Source organism: Armigeres subalbatus, chromosome 2 (assembly GCF_024139115.2).
Source record: "Armigeres subalbatus isolate Guangzhou_Male chromosome 2, GZ_Asu_2, whole genome shotgun sequence".
NCBI classification, from domain to species: domain Eukaryota; kingdom Metazoa; phylum Arthropoda; class Insecta; order Diptera; family Culicidae; genus Armigeres; species Armigeres subalbatus.
The window spans coordinates 370,935,328-370,957,458 of NC_085140.1; the positions used below are offsets into that span (position 1 = coordinate 370,935,328).

Genomic DNA, 22,131 nt, shown 5'->3' on the forward strand with positions numbered 1-22,131 from the left:
AAATTCTTCGGAATTTCATTGGGAAATTCTTCGGAATTCGTTGTGAAATTACGCGGCAAATGAAGGCAAATGAAAATCTTCGGAATTTCCATGGGAAATTCTGCGGAATTTCCTTGGGAAATTGGGAAATTCTTCGGAATTTTCATGGAAAATTCTCCGGAATTTTCTTGGGAAATTCTCCGGAATTTTCTTGAGAATTGGATTTTTTTAGGAAATTCTTCAGAACTTCATTTGGAAATTCTCCGGAATTTCATTGGGAAATTCTCCGGAATTTCATCGGAGAATTCTCCGGAATTTAATCGGGAAATTCTCCAGAATTTCCTTGAGAAATTCTCCGGAATTTTCTTGAGAAATTCTCCATAATTTCCTTGGGAAATTCTCTGGGATTTCCCAAATTAAATTCCTGAAAATTTTCCAAGGAAATTCCGAAGAATTTCCCAAGGGAATTCCGAAGAGTTTCCTATGGAGATTCCGAAAAATTTCCAAAGGAAATCCCGAAGAACTTCCCAAGAAAATTCCGAAGAATTTCCCAAGGAAATTTTGAAGAATTTCCCAAGGAAATTTTGAAGAATTTCCCAAGGAAATTCCGAAGAATTTCCCAAGGAAATTCCGAAGAATTTCCCAAGGAAATTCCGAAGAGTTTCCCAATGAAATTCCAACGAATTTCCCAGGAAAATTCCGCAGAATTTCCCAAGGAAATTTCGAAAAATTTCCCAAGGAAATTTCGAAGAATTTCCCAAGGAAATTCGGAAGAATTTCCCAATGAAATTCCGAAGAACTTTCCAAGGAAATTCCGAAGAATTTCCCAAGGAAATTCCGAAGAATTTTCCAAGGAAATTCCGAAGAATTTCCCAAAGGAATTCCGAAGAATTGTCAAAGGAAATTCCGAAGAATTTCCCATGGAAATTCCGAAGAATTTACAAAGGAAATTCCGAAAAATTTATCAAGGAAATTCCGAAGAATTTCCCAAGGAAATTCCGAAGAATTTTCCAAGGAAATTCCGAAGAATTTTCCAAGGAAATTCTCAAGAATTTCCCAAAGAAATTCCGAAGAATTTCCCAAAGAAATTCCGAAGAATTTCCCAAGGAAATTCCGAAGGATTTCTCAAGGAAATTCCGAAGAATTTCCCAAGGAAATTCCGAAAAAATTCTCAAGGAAATTCCGAAGAATTTCCCAAGGAAATTTTCTTGGATAAATTCTTTGGAATTTCCTTGAAAATTTTTCGAAATTTTTCCGGAAATTCTTCGAAATTTCTTCAGGAAGGTCTTCGGAATTTCCCTAGGAAATTCTAAGGAATTTCTTCGAATATCTTCGAACTTCCTTGGGAAATTCTTCGGAATTTCCTTGGCAAATTCTTCGGAATTTCCTTAGGAAATTCTTCGGAATTTCCTTGGGAAATTCTTCATATTTCCTTGTGAAATTCTTCATATTTCCTTGGCAAATTCTTCGGAATATCCTTGGGAAATTCTTCAGAATTTTCTTGGGAAATTCTTCGGAATTTCCTTGGGAAATTCTTCGGAGTTTCCTTGGGAAATTCTTCGGAATTTCCTCAGGAAATTCTTCGGAATTTCTTCGGAATTTCTTGGGAAATTCTTCGGAATTTCCTTGGGAAATTCTTCAGAATTTCCTTGGGAAATGCTTCGGAATTTCCTTGAAAAAATCCTTCGGAATTTCCTTGGGAAATTCTTCGGAATTTCCTTGGGAAATTCTTCGGAATTTCCTTGGGAAATTCTTCGAAATTTCTTTGGGAAATTCTTCGGAATTTCCTTGGGAAATTCTTCGGAATTTCCTTGGGAAATTCTTCGATTTTCCTTGGAAATTCTTCGGAATTTCCTTGGGAAATTTTTCGAAATTTCTTTGGTAAATTCTTCGGAATTTCCATGGGAAATTCTTCGGAATTTCCTTTGAAAATTCTTCGGAATTCTTTGGGAAATTCTTCGGAATTTCCTTGGGAAATTCTTCGGAATTTCCTTGAGAATTTTTTCGGAATTTCCTTGGGAAATTCTTCGAAATTTCCTTGGGAATTTTTTCGGAATTTCCTTGGATAAATTCTTCGGAATTTTCCTGGGAAATTCGTTGGAATTTCATTGGGAAACTCTTCGGAATTTCTTTGGGAAATTCTTCGGAATTTCCTTGGAAAATTCTTGGGAAATTCTTCCGAATTTCCTTGGGAAATTCATCGAAATTTCCTTGGAAAATTCTTCGGAATTTTCTTGGGAAATTCTACGGGATTCGAAGAATTTCCCAAGGAAATTCGAAGAATTTCCAAGAAAATTCGAAGAATTTCCCAAGAAATTCCGAAGAATTTCCCATGAAATTTCGAAGAATTTCCCCAGGAAACTTAGAAATATTTCCTAAGGAAATTCTGAAGAATTTCCCAAGAATTCGAAGAATTTCCCAAGGAAATTCGAAGAATTTCAAGGAAATTCCACAGAATTTTCCCAAGAAAATCCGAAGAATTTCAGGAAATTCGAAGAATTTCCCAAGGAAATTCCGAAGAATTCTCAAGGAAATTCGAAGAATTTCAAGGAAATTCCGAATAATTTCCCAAGGAAATTCCGAATAATTTCCCAAGGAAATTCCGAATAATTTCCCAAGGAAATTCCGAAGAATTTCCCGAAGAAATTCCAAAGAATTTCCCAAGGACATTCCGAAGAATTTCCAAGGAAATTCCGAAGAATTTCCCGAAATTCCGAAGAATTTCCCAAGGAAATTCGAAGAATTTCCAAGGAAATTCGAAGAATTTAAAGGAAATTCCGAAGAATTTCCCAAGGAAATTCCGAAGAATTTCCCAAGGAAATTCCAAAGAATTTCCCAAGGAAATTCGAAGAATTTCCCAAGGAAATTCGAAGAATTTCCCAAGGAAATTCGAAGAATTTCCCAAGGAAATTCCGAAGAATTTCAAGGAAATTCGAAGAATTTCCCAGGAAATTCGAAGAATTTCCCAAGGAAATTCCGAAGAATTTCCCAAGGAAATTCGAAGAATTTCCCAAGGAATTCGAAGAATTTCAAGGAAATTCCGAAGAATTTCCCAAGGAAATTCGAAGAATTTCCCAAGGAAATTCGAAGAATTTCCCAAGGAAATTCGAAGAATTTCAAGGAAATTCGAAAAATTTCCCAAGGAAATTCCGGAGAATTTCCCAAGGAAATTCGGAGAATTTCCCAAGAAATTCCGAGAATTTCCCAAGGAAATTCGAAGAATTTCCCATGAAATTCCGAAGAATTTCAAGGAAATTCCGAAGAATTTCCCAAGGAAATTCAAGAATTTCCCAAGGAAATTCGAAGAATTTCCCAAGGAAATTCGAAGAATTTCCAAGGAAATTCGAAGAATTTCCCAAGGAAATTCCGAAGAATTTCCCAAGGAAATTCGAAGAATTTCATGAAATTCGAAGAATTTCTCAAGGAAATTCGAAGAATTTCCCAAGGAAATTCCGAAGAATTTCCCAAGGAAATTCGAAGAATTTCAAGGAAATTCGAAGAATTTCCCAAGGAAATTCTAAATTTCCCAAGGAAATTCCTAAGAATTTCAAGGAAGTTACGAAGAATTTCCCAAGGAAATTCGAAGAATTTCAAGGAAATTCGAAGAATTTCCAAGGAAATTCGAAGAATTTCCCAAGGATATTCGAAGAATTTGCCAAGAAATTCCTTAGAATTTCCCAAGGAAATTCGAAGAATTTCAAGGAAATTCGAAGAATTTCAAGGAAATTCGAAGAATTTCAAGGAAATTCCGAAGAATTTCCCAAGGAAATTCGAAGAATTTCCCAAGGAAATTCCGAAGAATTTCCCAAGGAAATTCGAAGAATTTCCCATGGAAATTCCGATGAATATCCCAAGAAATTCGAAGAATTTCCCAAGGAAATTCGAAGATTTTCCCAAGGAAATTCGAAGAATTTCCCAAGGAAATTCGAAGAATTTCCCAAGGAAATTCCGAAGAATTTCCCAAGGAAATTCGAAGAATTTCCCAAGGAAATTCGAAGAATTTCCCAAGGAAATTCGAAGAATTTCCCAGGGAAATTCGAAGAATTTCCCAAGGAAATTCGAAGAATTTCCCAAGGAAATTCAAAAGAATTTCCCAAGGAAATTCAAAGAATTTCCCAAGGAAATTCGAAGAATTTCCCAAGGAAATTCCGAAGAATTTCCCAAGGAAATTCCGAAGAATTTCCCAAGGAAATTCCGAAGAATTTCCCAAGGAAATGCCGCAGAATTTCCCAAGGAAATTCCGAAGAATTTCCCAAGGAAATGCCGCAGAATTTCCCAAGGAAATTCCGCAGAATTTCCCAAGGAAATTCCGCAGAATTTCCCAAGGAAATTCCGAAGAATTTCCCAAGGAAATCCCGAAGAATTTCCCAAGGAAATTCCGAAGAATTTCCCAAGGAAATTCCGAAGAATTTTCCAAGGAAATTCCGAAGAATTTCCCAAGGATATTCCGAAGAATTTGCCAAGAAAATTCCGAAGAATTTCCTAAGGAAATTCCGAAGAATTTCCCAAGAAAATTTCGAAGAATTTCCTGAGAAAATTTCCGAAGAATTTCCCAAGAATACTTTGAAGAATTTCCCAAGAAAATTCCGAAGAATTTGCCAAGGAAATTCCGAAGAATTTCCCAAGGAAATTCCGAAGAATTTTCCAAGGAAATTCCGAAGAATTTCCCAAGGATATTCCGAAGAATTTGCCAAGAAAATTCCGAAGAATTTCCTAAGGAAATTCCGAAGAATTTCCCAAGAAAATTTCGAAGAATTTCCTGAGATAATTTCCGAAGAATTTCCCAAGAATATTCCGAAGAATTTCCCAAGAAAATTCCGAAGAATTTGCCAAGAAAATTCCGAAGAATTTGCCAAGGAAATTCCGAAGAATTTCCCAAGGAAATTCCGAAGATATTCCCGAAGAAATTCCTAAGAATTTCCCAAGGAAATTCCGAAGATATTCCCGAAGAAATTTCGAAGAATTTTCCGTAGAAATTCCGAAGAATTTCCCAAGGAAATTCCAAAGAATTTCCCAAGGAAATTCCGGAGAATTTCCCAAGGAATTTCCAAAGAATTTTTCGAAGAAATTCCGAATAATTTCCCGACGAAATTCCGAAGAATTTCCCGAGGAAACTCAGAAGAATTTCCCGAGCAAATTTCATAGACTTTCCCAAGGAAATTTCGAAGAATTTCTCGAGCAAATTTCTAAGATTTTCCCGAGGAAATTTCGAAGAATTTCCCATGGAAATTAGGAAGAACTTTCCAAGGATATTAGGAAGAACTTCCCAAGGAAATTCCGAAGAATTTCTTAAGGAAATTCCGAAGAATTTCCTAAGAAAATTTCCGAAGAATTTCCCAAGGAAATTTCCGAAGAATTTCCCAAGGAAATTTCCGAAGAATTTCCCCTGGAAAATTCGATGAATTTCCTCTTCTTGTTTTTCTTTATTTTATAATTTTTTATAAATATCCGCTTAGTAGCCTAAGGAAATTTCGACTTTCCTAAGGAAATTCAGAATAATTTCCCGAGCAAATTTCGAAGAATTCGCGCAAAATTTCTAAGATTTTCCCTAGGAAATTTCGAAGAATTTCCCAAGGAAATTAGGAAGAATTTTCCGAGGATATTAGGAAGAATTTACAGAGGAAATTCGAAGAATTTCCCAAGGAATTCCGAAGAATTTCCCAAGGAAATTCGAAGAATTTCCCAAGGAAATGCCGCAGAATTTCCCAAGGAAATTCCGAAGAATTTCCCAAGGAAATGCCGCAGAATTTCGCAAGGAAATTCCGCAGAATTTCCCAAGGAAGTTCCGCAGACTTTCCGAAGGAAGTCCTGAAGAATTTCCGAAGGGAATCCTGCAGAATTTCCCAAGGACATTCCGAAGAAGTTCCCAAGGAAATTCCGAAGAATTTCCCAAGGACAATCCGAAGTATTCCCCAAGGATATTCCGAGAATTTGCCAAGAAAATTCCGAAGAATTTCTAAGGAAATTCGAAGAATTTCGAGAAAATTTCGAAGAATTTCCTGAGAAAACTTCGAAGAATTTCCCAAGAATATTTCGAAGAGTTCCCGAGAAAATTCCGAAGAATTTGCCAAGGAAATTCGAAGAATTTCAAGGAAATTCGAAGAATTTTCAAGGAAATTCCGAAGTATTTCCCAAGGATATTCCGAAGAATTTGCCAAGAAAATTCCGAAGATATTCTTAAGGAAATTCCGAAGATTTTCCCAAGGTAATTTCGAAGAATTTCCTGAGATAATTTCCGAAGAATTTCCCAAGAATATTCCGAAGAATTTCCCAAGAAAACTCCGTAGAATTTGCCAAGAAAATTCCGAAGAATTTGCCAAGGAAATTCCGAAGAATTTCCCAAGGAAATTCCGAAGATATTCCCGAAGAAATTCCTAAGAATTTCCCAAGGAAATTCCGAAGATATTCCCGAAGAAATTTCGAAGAATTTCCCGGAAAAATTCCGAAAAATTTCCCAAGGAAATTCCAAACAATTTATCCAAGGAAATTCCGGAGAATTTCCCAAGGAATTTCCAAAGAATTTTCCGAAGGAATTCCGAAGAATTTCCCGACGAAATTCCGAAGAATTTCCCGAGGCAACTCACAAGAATTTCCCGAGGAAATTTCGTAGACTTTCCTAAGGAAATTTCGAAGAATTTCCCGAGCAAATTTCGAAGAATTCCCGAGCAAATTTCTAAGATTTTCCCGAGGAAATTTCGAAGAATTTCCCAAGGAAATTAGGAAGAACTTTCCAAGGATATTAGGAAGAACTTCCCAAGGAAATTCCGAAGAATTTTCCAAGGAAATTTCGAAGAATTTCCTGAGAAAATTTCCGAAGAATTTCCCAAGGAAATTTCCGAAGAATTTCCCAAGGAAATTTCCGAAGAATTTACCCTGGAAAATTCGATGAATTTCCTCTTCTTGTTTTTCTTTATTTTGTGGAATCGTTTCCCTCACTATAAAAAATTTCCGCTTAGTAGCTTGGAATTTTTTAAGCCCAGATAATTCGGGATAATTTTCAACCTGATAATTTTCTAGACCGAACCTGGAATGGAACCCAGGCTTAGTCAGCATGGTCTTATGCACCGTACCGATAGGAGCCAACAATGAGCGTATTGGACGTGAGTAAGCAAACTTCGGAACTTCCATACAATTGCATCCGGAGCAACGGTTTAGGTAATATTGAAATGTAGATACACACGAGAAAACCAAGACCGATCACAGAAGCCTTTCGGAAGATATCAAGACCTAAGAGCAGAAATGATAGCCACTAGACCACACAGCTCGCGGAATAGCGTTGAAAATTAAATAAAAGATGTGAAAATATGATTGACCGTCTGCCATCCCACATGGTGTGATGGCATCAAAACATAACATCAGACAGTCTGTAGTGAGTAAGCCTTTTAATCTCAATTAATACACGCTTTCATTAACCCAAATCGAAGTCCTCGAACATTGCCACATTGCCCTCCCTTGCTTGCTTGACAGGCCACTAGGTGAAGATTTCAATTTCGTGCGTTTACGTCCGTACCAAACCCTATCAATCATCGCACCACAGGCAGCAGCCCTGCTGTGACTGTGATTATGGTTGATGCCACCTATCAGAAGGACAACCTAATTTGACGAAACTGTTGCGCTTGCTTGTGGGTAGTCGAGTGCCATCACCGGCATTAGACCCTAATGCCAAACAATAAAAGTCACTACTGAACTGTTTCGTGGCACGTTTCTTCCACCATTCCGCGCTGGAGTAATACGCAATGAATGGAGAAGCAGTGAAAGGGGTGAATGACACCAAGAGGTCCCAAAGTAAGCAAACATAGCTGGCGTATGTAAGTTCGGTGAAAACCGTCTCTAGTGTCGGCTACCCATCTTTGCCGAAAACCGATGGAAATGGCAAAAGAGCAAATGACCTTTACCGTTTTGCAACAGCCACGAAATCGTTTCGCACAATGAGCGAAAGTGAAATTTGGTAAATGGAGTTGGAAGCGCTGGCTTAGATTGTTGCGGTATGCGATGACTATTAGAAGACGCTATACATACTTTGTTTGACTGGTTTTAAATGGAAAATATTAATTTGATGTTTATGTATTAATCAAGAATCATATTGTGTTATAATTTGATTAGAAATTGTTTTAAACACTATTATAGAAGAACTCCGATTCAAATAAATACAGTTCTTCAACCTTTATTGGCCAAGAAAAACGATTGCAAATATGTGTACACCATTGGGAGACAATTTCATGCAAGAAAAGTGAAAGGCAGTTGCCAAACCATTGGTTTCAATCACTTTTAGTGGTCAATTTTCATGAATTAGCTACGTCAATTGGTTCATTAGGCAGTGACCGACAGACTTACATTTTCCTCTATAACTAAGTTCGTTGGGCTCCTCCGTTGCAACTTCTATTTATTATTTTCTTTTGTGATTAGCATTATTTGATTTTACCAGTGCGTCATTGATGGAAGAGATGCAAACACCAATCAAATATGCATTATGAATTCCACAACATATCTACTTTTTATACTGTTTTCAGAAACAAATGAGATCAGATTAACCTTTTTTCTGATATTGAAGGATTTATGAAACAACAACCTGCGTCATCATTGGTTTGCTTTATTGTTTTAGATACCTTCGGAAGACCAACCCAGTACCCTTTAGTTACGCCGCGCCGCTCATCCAGTGATCAAGAGCTAGTGAACTCGAGTGCAATTGATTTACCGACGCTGACTGTGGATGGGCCAAACACAATTTTCTATTCACACAATCTCTATCGCTCTATAGTCTTTAGTGTAGGCACCGTAAAATGGAATCGTATATTTCTCCCTAGCATAATTTGTTGATATAAGTAAATATAATAATTGTTTTAAAAATTGAAATGGTTAAACAATTAGTTATCTACAAAATGATAAACATTCAGCTACTCATTCAATTCTAATTCTATGAATAATATCAAACGATAAACTCTTTTATCAATTATCAACTCGAAATCTCAAAAAAAAACTCTCCTATACATTTGGTATATGATTACGATCAAGCAGCAGATATTTAGGCTTTGGTTATAGGACATGCCATGCTCGATAATCGCAAAAATATATTTTACGATATAATATGCATTAAACAATTTGCCAGCAGTTTACGGTACTTCTAATGTCGACTATAGGACAGAGAGCAACCAACTCCCAAGATCGCACTTCCACAAACCCGAAACGTTTTGCATTTGAAGCAGTCAGAGTAGCACGAGCATTGTTCATTCATTTCGTTTACTACGACGAGTCACTCCGCGCCTTGACTAGACAAACAAAAGACCCGTTGAACGAAGTGGTGCTCTAGTCAGCACCCTGCGCAAGTGTGCCAGCGGCAAAACGATGGGGTTCGGAAGAGGAGCACTTTCGTGCCATATAACGTACCTTCGCATATGCCTTGTTGGAGTCATTGTGGCAATGTTCGATTCATTACCCTAGCACCCTGAGCCATTGTAATTGAAATACCATATCCATGGAACTGCCTATAGTCACTTTACCGAAGTAAAGTGACTCTATAGCGTTGCCCTTCTCTGCTCTGGTCTAGTCTACTCCGAAATGGTGCTTGGAGAGTCTGCTCGTCCGATAGCACCGACCGGCTTCAGCTGCACCGCACTCTCTCACAATGACTGGCGGACTGACTGGCTGGTTACATCGAAAAACGAGTGAAGGGTAGTTTGGAGCAGTGCTCCAAGAGGGTACAGCTAGCTGCCCGCGCCGTGGAGTTTCCGAAGATACATCAAGTGCAATGCTGCAGCTAATAAAAAATGAATTAGATCAGGGGTGAAGCTGGTATTGTGTAGAAACTAATATTCTTCACTCATCAAGGGGCAAGTGGGTTTGGCATTTTCGCAATAGGCCAAGCATTATTGATTATTTTCAGGATATCTTTTGTTTTGAATAAAGGATAAAGCATTATCAAACCTTCCAAAGCTCCGAAATCTGCTAGATACTTGTCGTCTGGAAAGGGCCATGAGAATGATCGGAATAGTCGAAAAAGTTTCCTAAACCTAACCAGACTGTGCTAAATGCTTATTAGTGTTGATCTTATGCCAACATGTGTATATCAATGTAAAGCTTGACAAGTTAGGGGACAACTACAGCGATATTTATTGATTTGTCAATAAAATGAGATGGCCCACAACCGAATTTTGCAGCCTTTTTGGAAAAAGAATGTCTCGATTAAATTTTGATGGCAATCGTCATTGAACCTCAAAATAGATGAAATTTACTGTTTAAATACGCATTGGAACTCACCTTTTCAATTAAATCACTTTAATTTGTGACATTTTGAAAAAGTGTAGTGTTGTTTATCTTGTAAAAATATTATTTGTTCTTAGTTAAAGTAGAGATGTCTATTTGGTTCAATATTGGGCACAAAACATCATGTTATCTGTTAACTCTTTATAAGACAGACGAATCTAAATAATAAATTATCAAAAACAACAATAAGACACAAGGTTTACATGGAATTAAACTCAAATGTATGTTTGTTATACATTAAACAGCTTTGAAACATTGAAAAATTGGTGGCAATATAGTTGCCACTGCCTTGCAAGCGGTACAACATTGGTGGCAATATAATTGCTACTGTCTTACAAGCGGGAAAACAGCCATCAACAAAAATAATTAGAAGATTTTTTGACATTAGGTTTTATGTAAAACAAATCAAAACAAAGGCACGCTACATTTTTGAGTGAAAAATAGACGAAAAACGCATTAATTGAAAAAAAATTTGCACTTTTGTTCCCAAGGGGGGACCCTAGAGAAAAAAAAACGCAATTTCGTCAAAATTCAAAAACCAAACATACCGTGCGGGACCGAAATCCGTACAGCACCGAAATCCGTCCAGCTTATTAATTAACCTTAGTTAATTAATGTAGAAATAATTTATCTTATCCTGTTCAGATACTTGGCAGAAAGCTTTTAGGGCATAGAAATGGAAAGAAGGCTTTGAAATTAAAACAACAAAAATCAAAAACAAATCGCCACCCACCAAACACGGACTTTTTGCCGCCATTTTGTTTTCGGGTAGAGCATAATTGCACTAAAAGTAACTGTGTTTTAATTGCTAATTGCAAATCATTACATAAGATAAGCGGAATACAAATCGAAGGGATCGCTTCTCAAGATGCGTATCGAACTATTTACAGTGGTAGTTTAGTCAATCAGACTGCTTCAATTTAAATATTTAGTTAAAAAATAGCTGTACGGATTTTGATCCTTTGATTCGAAATCCGTCCACGGTGGATTTTCATTATTTTATCATGTTTTATGTAGTTTTTAATGAGTAAATGTGGAACACTTCAAAAGTAAAAGCCTTATGCTCATGTCTCAATGACAAATGTTTTATTTACATTCGATTCCTATTTTCTAATGACTTTTTCATTTACTAAGGTGCTTAAGTGTACGGATTTCGATGCCCCACGGTACAAGAAAGGCAAAGCTTTTTTCATGCTAATCACACCATAATCTAACACAGGAGATTCAAAATAATCAATACCAATGGGAAAAAATATATGTTTGTCGTTTTTTAACGAATTATCACTAAAAATCCTTCTTCCACTCGAAACTTACGATATGTTTGTAAGAAAACTGTTCTCAAACAGTGTTGGAAATCTCAAAACTCATGAACGATTCAAATCACTCTTGAGTTGAAACGCACCCAACTCAGCACCTAAAAAGTCATGGCTGAGTTCAATCATCCATTTGAATCATCGTAGATTTTATTTTGTTCTCCTTCGTAATATATGATGGTAATATAGTTGCAATATAGAAAACTTGCAATACATAACACAGGCCATTCCGGCCTTAGTCTGGTAATAAATTAAAAATATAGCTGCCACTGCCTTATAAAGGGTAGGGGTTTCTATAACCGAACGGTGCCCACAACCGAAACACTTCCTCTAGAGTTTCTAACAATTCTGTGTAAGAGCCTACCAAAACCTGTATAAGAACTGGACGTATGCGAAAATGCCACATTTTTTATATAAATGATGCATGAAACTTTACAATTTTACAAGCTTTTTTTACAATATTTGTTTGTGAGCTAACATTTTTTTTGCAGAATAATCTAACAATTTCGCTCATGCCCAGTTCTTATACAGGTTCTGGCAGGTTCTTATACACAATTGTTAGAAAATCTAACAGTCGCTGGTTGAGTGAGTTCCATGTTTTCAGTCATTGTATAAACAAAATCGTCAAATTTTGAATCACCCGACGTTCCGGTTGGATGTTTTTGAAAATTTTAAATGGACTGGCCGTGTGGAGAGTCTCACCTGGGCTTTTGAAATTGAGCCTTTGTATGCTTATTGGAGTGGAGCTTAGCTTGTAATCCATCATGGATTACGAAACGCTATCCGAGACTCCTGAAGACATCGTCCGACTTCTACTCACGAGTGAGAAAGCTTGCACGAGAACATCATGTATACCTTTCATTGCATATCCTTAAGGACATAGTTGGAAGAGTACCACGATGGCCGTCAATATGGCACCGGACCTTCCACGGGTCGTTACCACACCTCCCGCACTCCTCTCCCACCAACATTCGAATGCATCGAACAGCATCGAACAAAAGTATAATATTCAAATTACTAACCTGCTCACAGCATATTTATTTACTTCCCGTGATAATTAACATGTTTCTTCAAAGAGTCCTATGCATTTCGGCTCGAATTATAGAATAAATCAGCAGCTTCGTGCCAATTTGATAGCCGTTCGCGATTTGATGGGCTTATCACTGCACTTCACTTCCTCTCAAAGGGCATTGAAAAAATCAAGTTTTCACACACTTCTCCGCACATGAGCAGCCCGAAATGTTGATGGAATGCCAATTAAACATCACGTTTTGAAATCAGTCACTTGTTTGAAGCGAAAACTTAATATAAACTGCTATTTTTGATCGAAAAAAACACTAAAAACGGATCGTGGAGCGAAGCTAATGTAAACACCGTAACTGGCAGCAGCAAACTAATATTTAGGGTGGCTCAAAAATTATTTTGCTCCGCCACGCTCAGTCGAATATGTTTCATATTCTGGGTGTCTTCCGATGGTTTGGGCTGGTTTGAATAAGGGCTTACACTGCACAGGTCGTTTCAGGTTTGTATGACAGTTGATATGGCGAGGTTGAATTTTACATTATTCTGATTGTGGCGCTTCGTCATTGGGCCATGGCGAGGGGGGAGACCATATGATTGGATGAAATATTCAAGAGCTTTGACTCCATAGACAATGCATATTGAATTGTCGTTCCGATAGTTGTGAGTCGATTTTATTCGAGATTGCCAATCCTTAGCATGATAATTAGGCTTCTCAGAAAGCATCAGTGAAACGTGTAATTCAACAAAATAGCCAGAATTTGTCTGTGATATCTATCACACCAGAGGCAGATACTTCATACAAAAAGTGTGGCATGGGGGTGAGCGGGGTATAAAATGCTATTTTTTGCGTTACATAATCAATGGATCTTTCCCAAGATGCGGTTTTCATTCAGCTATGCGGGTTCTCGTTTCGCCAGTGTTTGGAGTATAGGCAGTAGGCACTGTAGTCAGTGTAATGAAATGTTTAGTTTCCCATACTAGTTTTCATACAAACTTGAACCGGCTTGTGCTCAATCTGTTTTTGTTCAAATTGGCTTTTGGAATACTCGGAGCATGGGACGGAATCGATTGAGCGTGGTGGAGCTGGTCGTTTTTGAACCACCCTACTAATATTCTTTGCTTTTTTATAAATACTACACCAATACTACTACAGTATATGATAGTTTTCATTGTACCAATACTTTCAAAGCTTTGTTTTGGTACTCAACCCACCTTCACCTTAAGCGGAGTGTAACAGGCTGGCAATATCAATTGCATGACCGAAATAAAACCAGAATCGCCGATTCGATATTTTTCAATGCCCTCCTGTACTATGGTGAAAATTATTAAAAAAAACATGAGTGGTTCACGGTGGATCTCGTTAGACCACAATGCCTCAAACAGCACACTAGTCATAGACAAGTTTCTGTGACTTTTGTTTGACCAAATAAAGTCAATCTTACACAAAATAACATCAGTCAGCATGCAAGTAATTTTAACATAGACTGTTCCGATAATAATAAATACACTTTGTTTATTGAATAATTCCATTTTTTTTTCAAGCAGCCTACTGTTTTATGGTTACATATGGCCCAACATTTTATTTACTTTCATATAGCATCGAGTATTCGAGAATGTTTCGAATATTTGTCATGTTTTATGAAATTTTACTTCCCATTGTTTTTAGGGTTTTGCACAACATGCTTTTCAGCTACACCCAGTTATTTTTTTACACGGGTGGGTTTTAGTCGTTTTAAACCTTTGGCGTTAATGAAACTAAGAGCTGACCCTATGAAAAAATTCACAAAAAATCAAAGAAAATTCATGTGGTATTTGAAAAGCTGTGAAAGATCAGGTTAACCGGAAAATTAAAGTATACCAACCGTGTAAAAAAAATTGGATGTATTACTTAAACATTTTCATAAATATTGCTACTTAATCCATCCAATCTGTTTTGTGCTCATTTATGGATTTTGAAAATTAAATAATTGCAATCGGACGAGAATTAGAACAATTTAAAATTAATAGCGACTAGCCCCAAAAAACATTAAAAAATATTTCGATCGCTCGTTTTCACTAATGCAACCATTATTTACTTTTTGGAGCAATGTGGTCTGTGTCAATAGTGTCCAGATCAAAACCCAAGATATACCGTACCTGAAAATCGGTTTTTCATAATTTTCAGGTCATTGAAATCATTTTTCAACCAGACCTCGTCGTTAATGACATGACGGACATTTTAAAACATCTCTATTGAAAGCTTTTTTTTTTCCAAGTTCGTTGGTAGGCTCAGGCGTGTATAACACTTTACGGAGCCATGGATCTTTGTGATATGTACAATCAATATCATTTAATTTTTCAGTTAGTAAGAGAGGGGTAGAAGCCAGCGTACTCGCGGTGACTCGAAATTGAAAACTTTACTAATATAACAGTTATACGTTTTTTCTAGGTAATTTACGAAAAAAAAACACGTTCCAAAAATATCTCATCTAACGCAAAAAAAAACCAAAAATAGAACCTTCATATTTTCTTTATTTTCAGCACTAAAATTCGGAACTAATATACCACGTAAAAGAGTTGGATGTAATCTATAGAGCAAACAACATTTTCATGAAATATCAAGCGCCATTCCAATTGTCGACTAGGGGAAAAGACGACTTTGGCAGGTTTTGTTCTATTATTGGCAGGGGGTTTTTGTTGACCAAATTTTATGAAATTTGGCCACAATATTCTTTGATATGCAAAGAATGTTTAGGCCAAATTTGAGCATAATCAGTAATAAAAAACCCCTCTGACAATAATAGAACAAAACCTGCCAAAGCCGTCATTCCCCCTATTTATTAGTGTATTTATAATTATCGGAACGGTCTATAAGCATGTGATCAACCTCCTGATCTTTGACCAAAGTTTCCGGTTGAGCTACTGCTCATGGTCTTGGAATTTAGCTAAAGTAATACCTATCCGACAGTCTTTAAATCATGGTTGCCCAACATTTTGCCCGCGGGCCGGTTGCAGCTCGCGGCCTAATTTTTTGTGGGCCGCGGTTTGTAGGGACAAATACTTCTTAATTTTCTATCTATTCAAGAAACTACTTATTTGTTATTTTTATAAGAAAATTATAAGAAAAAAATGGAATAAAAATTATAAATAGAAAACTTCAAACCGATTTTTTTTTAAATTTTATATTTATTTGTGCCTACTCTGTGTTCTTAACCGCTACTGTGCCGTGATCTACTGTGGTCCACAGAGAATCCACACAGAATCTATTTTTAGATATCCCTAAGGCCGTTACAAATATTTAATCAATATTTTGTCCTACTGGTCTCCGAAAGGTCAAGGGGTGGGATAACAAAAAATAAGTAATAAAATGAAAAAAATCAAAAAACTCCTCGGATTTGTTAAAAAATGTTATGAAAATCCTCAAAATTATCCTAATTTTATTTTGTTGCCCCCTCAAATATTATTTTTTTGGCAAAAAAAATCCGAGGGGCGGAGACAAAATAGTTCATAAATATTTGTATCGGCCTAATTTGTTATTGTTGTCGTTTGTCCGGTTGCCTTGTCCGGTTGCCATTTATCGAGGTACGTTGGAGGAAATGCCTGAGAAAAACAGTTTTGACACTCGTCATCAGACAACCGTGTCGGTAAAACGCGTTCCCAAAACGCCACCGTATGGACTGCGCTTCCGGCGACTGACAAGGGTTTTGGTGGAGGGGCTGGGAATCGAACCCATGTCCATTCGCTTATAAGGCGAACGTGTAGCCAACTACGCTACGGGACCCCCAGGCTTCAAACTGATTTAAAGAAAATCTATTCGGAGTTTTTTTTACTGGTTTTTTTTTCTTGTCTTTATTATCGAGACTTTCAGCCCGAGGCTGGCTCGTCTCGAACTTTACTGTTTTTACTTCAATATATCTTTAACTTAAAAACTATTTTGGCACAACTGCTGTTTACGCTGGTGTCAAGAGAAATCTAATCATAAACATCATAAACAAGAACTCAAAATCCAGCTGCAAAACCATTTATTTTATTTTGAAACAAAAAAATAATATCTAATTTCATTCTACGAGACATAATATTTATGGATTGATTAAGTTTGAGTCTTATGGGAAATTTACGCAATCATCATTAATCCTGGACGCCTCATCAAAACATACATTGTAAACAAGAAATTGCATATCACATTATAAAATGTGGAATCAATCTTACACCATATGGCTTTAATTATAATGATATTTTCTACTACGTTCTATATGATCCATTTTAATCTTCATATAATTTGAGTTGTATATCCATGTAATTCTTCAAGACTGTCTGCTAATTAATTCCTCAAATTACAATTAATATTGGTACTCAGTGTGAGACAACTTGTGACGTTCATTCCAACGCTTTTGTAGAAGTTCTTCGTATAAGTGACAATTTAACACATCCACAGTAGAATATACAGTGTTGGGAATAAAAAAGTGAACAAAGTCAATTCAAGTGAATCATTCATAACAAATTGTAGATTTTGCGCATCAAATACAGTTTTGACCATTCCTGTATAAGAACAAATTACTATTTCTATCACACAACGCTAATGTGCAGTCTTTGTAATTTTGTGTTCGTGTTTTTGACATTTGTCTGTGATCATGCTATAGCGGGCTTGGAAATGAAAAGGTGAACAGGGAGTCAATTCAAGATTTAAAAATTTTGGTTAGTGAAAATTCTCATGTCGTCGCATGACTACTGCGATTCTTCAGTGCTGCTATCAATTTTTGGATAAATTTCTACAAAATTATGCAAAATTTCCTGAAAAATCGATGCCTAAACTCATTATTCATATTTTTCACAAGATCTGTCATCCAGCATGTCCCAGGGATTTCCGATGGGGTTGTAATCCGTCGATTGATATGTTCTTTCAAGCGTTATACTCTTTTTGAAGTAGTTGCAAAGTTGCTCCATTTGGATGATTCGTCGAGAAATCATTAAACTTTTTTTACACGGATTTCCAAATTTTGAACTGAAAACTTTTTTTTACACGGAACGCATCCCCCGTTTAAAAAAAAAAATCGGGTGTACACATTTATCCCGTTTGACTGTTGGTTGCAATTTATCCTTCAGTGTTCGCAAGTAGAACTATCCATAGAACTTCCTAGTCATTTTTTTTTATCAATTCTGTGAAGATTACTATCCACTTGCCAAGAAAAATGTCCTTCCACTATGAGAGATCTACCTCCAAACTTTGTGATGGCTTAAGTAAATTCTTGCTGTAGTCCCTCAGTTTTTGAAAAACGTGTTACCTGCCGGCTCTTAGGGGTTTCTAGATCAAACTCGCTCTCGTCTGTCAAAACAATACTTGTTGAGTAATAATTTGGCTTGGAAACTTGGAAAATTTGGTTGCAAATTCTAGGCTTTTATTGATATTTGCTTTCCTGGACAAAGGCTCCTAATTCTTGAAGAATCCCAAAGGCAATTGATCACAGTTTCACTACTTCATCACGAATGCAATTGATCACAATTTCAGTACTTAAATTCAGGTTAAGCATTTTTTTATCATCCCACGGGCCTGTTTAGGAATCTCACCTACTAAATGACGCATAATGCAATCTGTTTGAATACATGTACTACTTTGACTTTCAATTATTGGTTACAGCATCACACTACTATACGTAGGGGAAACTGGACACACATGATCCCCACTTTTTGTTTAGGATATTTCTCGATGTAACATGCACCGATTTGCACGCTTTTTGATGGATTTGATAATGAACTTAATAAGCTATTCAAAAACGTCATTGGAAGTAATTATTTGTCCATGAAAGTTACCAAAAAATCGATTTTGCTGAAAGATAGAAAATTTGGCATTTTCAAAACTTGCGGGAGATTTGATCCCCATATAGGGGGAAATTGATCCCTTTATGACCTGAACATGTTAAGGTTCTTCCAAGTCTAATGAAAGTTTGAACTGGTCTAGCTTCAAATCCTAATAATTCTTCAAAGTCTGCCGTAATATTAGTCGTGCGAAAATTAAATATTGTGGGTATTAAGCAAGACAAGTATTTTAGTTCTCGAATAGAGTAGTAGTGACAGATAGAATGTCTGCTATAGCAACAAAATTGGCATGGTGATGATGATTTATCTGCAAACCATTCACTCCACTAACAGACAGTGGTCATATCACGACAACCATGATGTTCCCAAGAGGATCTCTCTTTGTGATTGATACAGATGATACCAAAAATGGTTGATCGATACATAAATATATCTTTGTAATTTTGGAATCTAATTATTCTATTAAATTGTTCAGGTCTCTTATATTTTGATCTTCTTGCCCTCAGATGCATTCAATCTATTCTACAATCATTCTAAGTAGCTGAAACAGTGACCCATTCTCACCCCTATTTGACCCATTGCCTCCCCCGACGACGGTACTTCGAGATCGCCAGACTACTATCAATACCACAACCGTGATCATACCAGGATGATGACTTCATACATCAATATGGCACTATCACGTATCAGCATTTTTGTAGTGCGTGTTATCATTACACAAATGCGATTTCTCTTAAACGGGTGACCAAAAGATGTTGAATGAGACTATTATTAAAAATTCTTTAAGAAGGTTTACAACTAAATGGTGATTGTAAGCAAACTTCTCCTCGTTCAAAAGGAAAAAAAGTTAATACCAGATCGAACAATACTGATTTTAAGCCCAGTGATTTGTTAAGTATTTTTAAAGCCTAATTTATACTCTTTTTTATTAAAAAAAATGTTAAAATGCATTTAATAATACTAATCAAAACTAAGCATGTATGTTCAACTACACTTTGTTCTGGTTAATAAAATAAGGCTATTGAAAAATTCAAATTGCGCGTGTATTGCCTGTTTGACAAAATTAAAGAGAAATTAGATTTATTTATACTTTTTAACTAGAAAATAATTTTAACAGATCAATTAGTTGCATACAGTTCATATAATAATATGCGATGGTATACAACAAACACCTTAATGTGCGCAATATCGGGATCAAGTGTGTACAAACTGTGGGGGATCAAGTGTGGCCATGTTGAGTATTTATCTTGTTTTGTTTTTTGTATTCAATGGAAAATAAGCAATAGTTAATTGAATGCATTTATTCAATTCTACAATAATAAAATTTTGTCTAGTAAAAATTTGACACGTTTTGGTTGAACATATTCAAAGTTATTAAACTTTTCTCCTTTGAAGAGAAAAAGAATTGAGAACACTAAAATAATAAAACCTCTGTAAAATCCATATACATAAAGTAACTAATATCAAATGTTACTCAGATTCAATAATCTATCTAACGGATTCGTTTTGCACATATCACTGGTATAAAATGTGAATAGTTTTCGAGAAAACATGGGGGATCATGTGTCCCCGGGGATCATGTGTGTCCAGTTTCCCCTATTGTTTGTTTTGCCATTATTGTGATGACACCAATTGATTCTCAGAATATTTCAGCAATTTTTATAACAGCTTGATAACAACCTTCAGGAGAAAATGAAGATTACAGATGTTACAGGCTGGAATCCGATACGTGTGTAAGCATCCACAACCGTTAATTCAAATGTATTTTAAAATTGGGAACGCGATTGGAGATGACGCAAGGATAATTTTTATTAAAAACGCAGTCCAAATGCATTGGCTGCGTTCGACGGTATGTACTTCCGCAATCCGTTGAGTAGATGGCAGTAGTGAGCCAACGTTTATAATTTCAAACGTTTACACAGGACTTTCGATAAAAATTTGCTCTAGCCTAAATATCTGTTATCTGTGGCTAAACTTACTTTACCGACCGAAAAATCTGTAAAATCGCTATTCGGAATTCCGTGAACTCCGCTCATTTGGTAAGACATTATAACGATATAACTGCAGTTTGACAAGGGGTAAATTGTGGCAGACAATCTCATACGCATTTCAAAGTACAAGTAATTGACTATGATTTAATACCTGAACTGTCGAGTTGTAAGCGGATGTAAGGTATGTTTAATCAAAAACCATTTCCTACTGTTCAAAGCAGAAATCTATCCTCGCCTTGGTATTTTGTCATTACTCTTGTGTAACCTCAAGTAGGCCTTAACATCATGCCAGGTTGTTTTGATCATAACTTCAAGCAAATATGCTCTCACAGATATGCAGAATATTAAAAACCTTTAATTTTTGCACAAAAAGTTTAGTTCCAAGGAGTTGATGAAACAAAATACCATGCGTTTCCATATGCCTGTATACTTATATGATGAACATGTTCAAAACTTGTAGACATAAATAGTAATATATCTCCAAAAATAATGAAATTAGGATCTTAGCGTTTCGTCAAAGTTTTTCAGAAGAAGTAGGTTTTTGTAGAGTTGTAAACTTTTGTGAAGACACAAACCTCGCATGTTGTAGAGTGAAAAAAAATTCATCTCACTTTTACGGGGATCGATTATTAAGCTGTATATCTCCTAAGAAGCGCATTAACTTACTGATAAAATATCTGGAAGACACCATTAGGCTAAATCGTATAATAAAAGTATAAAAAAAAACCATTTTCACCACTGTGCGCCGAGCTAAATCACGAAAACACTACTGCCGACTATTTTAGGACCGGTGCACTTAGGTATAATAACAATCCTTTTTCAAACCTACAGATACAACAAGGAGCAATTTGTATACCTATGTTCAAATCAGTCTGTATCGAATGCCAATACAAACCAAAATATGTCTTGTGTCGATAGGTGTTGCGACTTTTTAAAAGAAAAATACGAAACACGGAAAAATTTATATTCTATTCTTCATGTTTCTCTATGTTGGAAATGGCAGACATAAGTTTTGATCAAACAAATTCATATGGTCACATTTTAGCTAATTTTACATCGGCATAACTGTAGATCAATTCATTAGGTCAATAGGCTGCATAAATTCCAGATTTTCATGTATTTTCTTCTAGTTTATGAAGGGCTGATTTATAGAATCAATTAAGCTTCACTCAACTAGCTTCGTAATGTGAATAAAAATAATCCACGAATTATCTAAATTGTCACATGAGAATGCCTGTTCCGCATGTTACATGTTATAACTTGTTTGATGCCAAATTGGTGTCCCAGATTAACACAGAACAAGATTATAGCACAATTGTTACAGCTTCATTTATCAGCCATAATTGAGTTAATAATTTATTTCAACATTTCTTCCCAATTTAATTTTATGTTATTATTTTAACAAAAACAGTTATATTTCAGTACTAAGTTTAACAATTAGTAATTGTAACACAACCCAAAAACATTTGTTACAGTCTTAGTTTGTTAGGAAAACCGTTGAACTCAGTATTGCAACATGTATCTCTTCTTCTTCTTCTTCTTCTTCTTCTTCTCCATGGCTCTACATTCCAACTGGAGCTTTGCCTAGCTTTTCAACTTAGTCTTCTATTAGCATTTCCTCAGTTATTAATTGATAGCTTTTCTATGCCCACCATTGCATGAGGATGTATCTTGTGTGGAAAGTACAATGAATACACTATGCCCAAGGTGTCGAGAATGTTTCCAACCCGAAAACATCCTAGACTGGACCGAGAATCGAATTCGTTATCTCT

At 36.1% G+C, this 22,131-nt stretch overlaps 1 protein-coding gene across 5 annotated transcripts in view; it reads left to right on the forward strand.

The window, feature by feature from the left end:
• Positions 1 to 22,131, forward strand: part of LOC134213073 (tyrosine-protein kinase Btk) — a 337,863-nt gene that overhangs the window by 223,963 nt on the left and 91,769 nt on the right. The gene's annotated exons all lie outside the window — the stretch shown is intronic.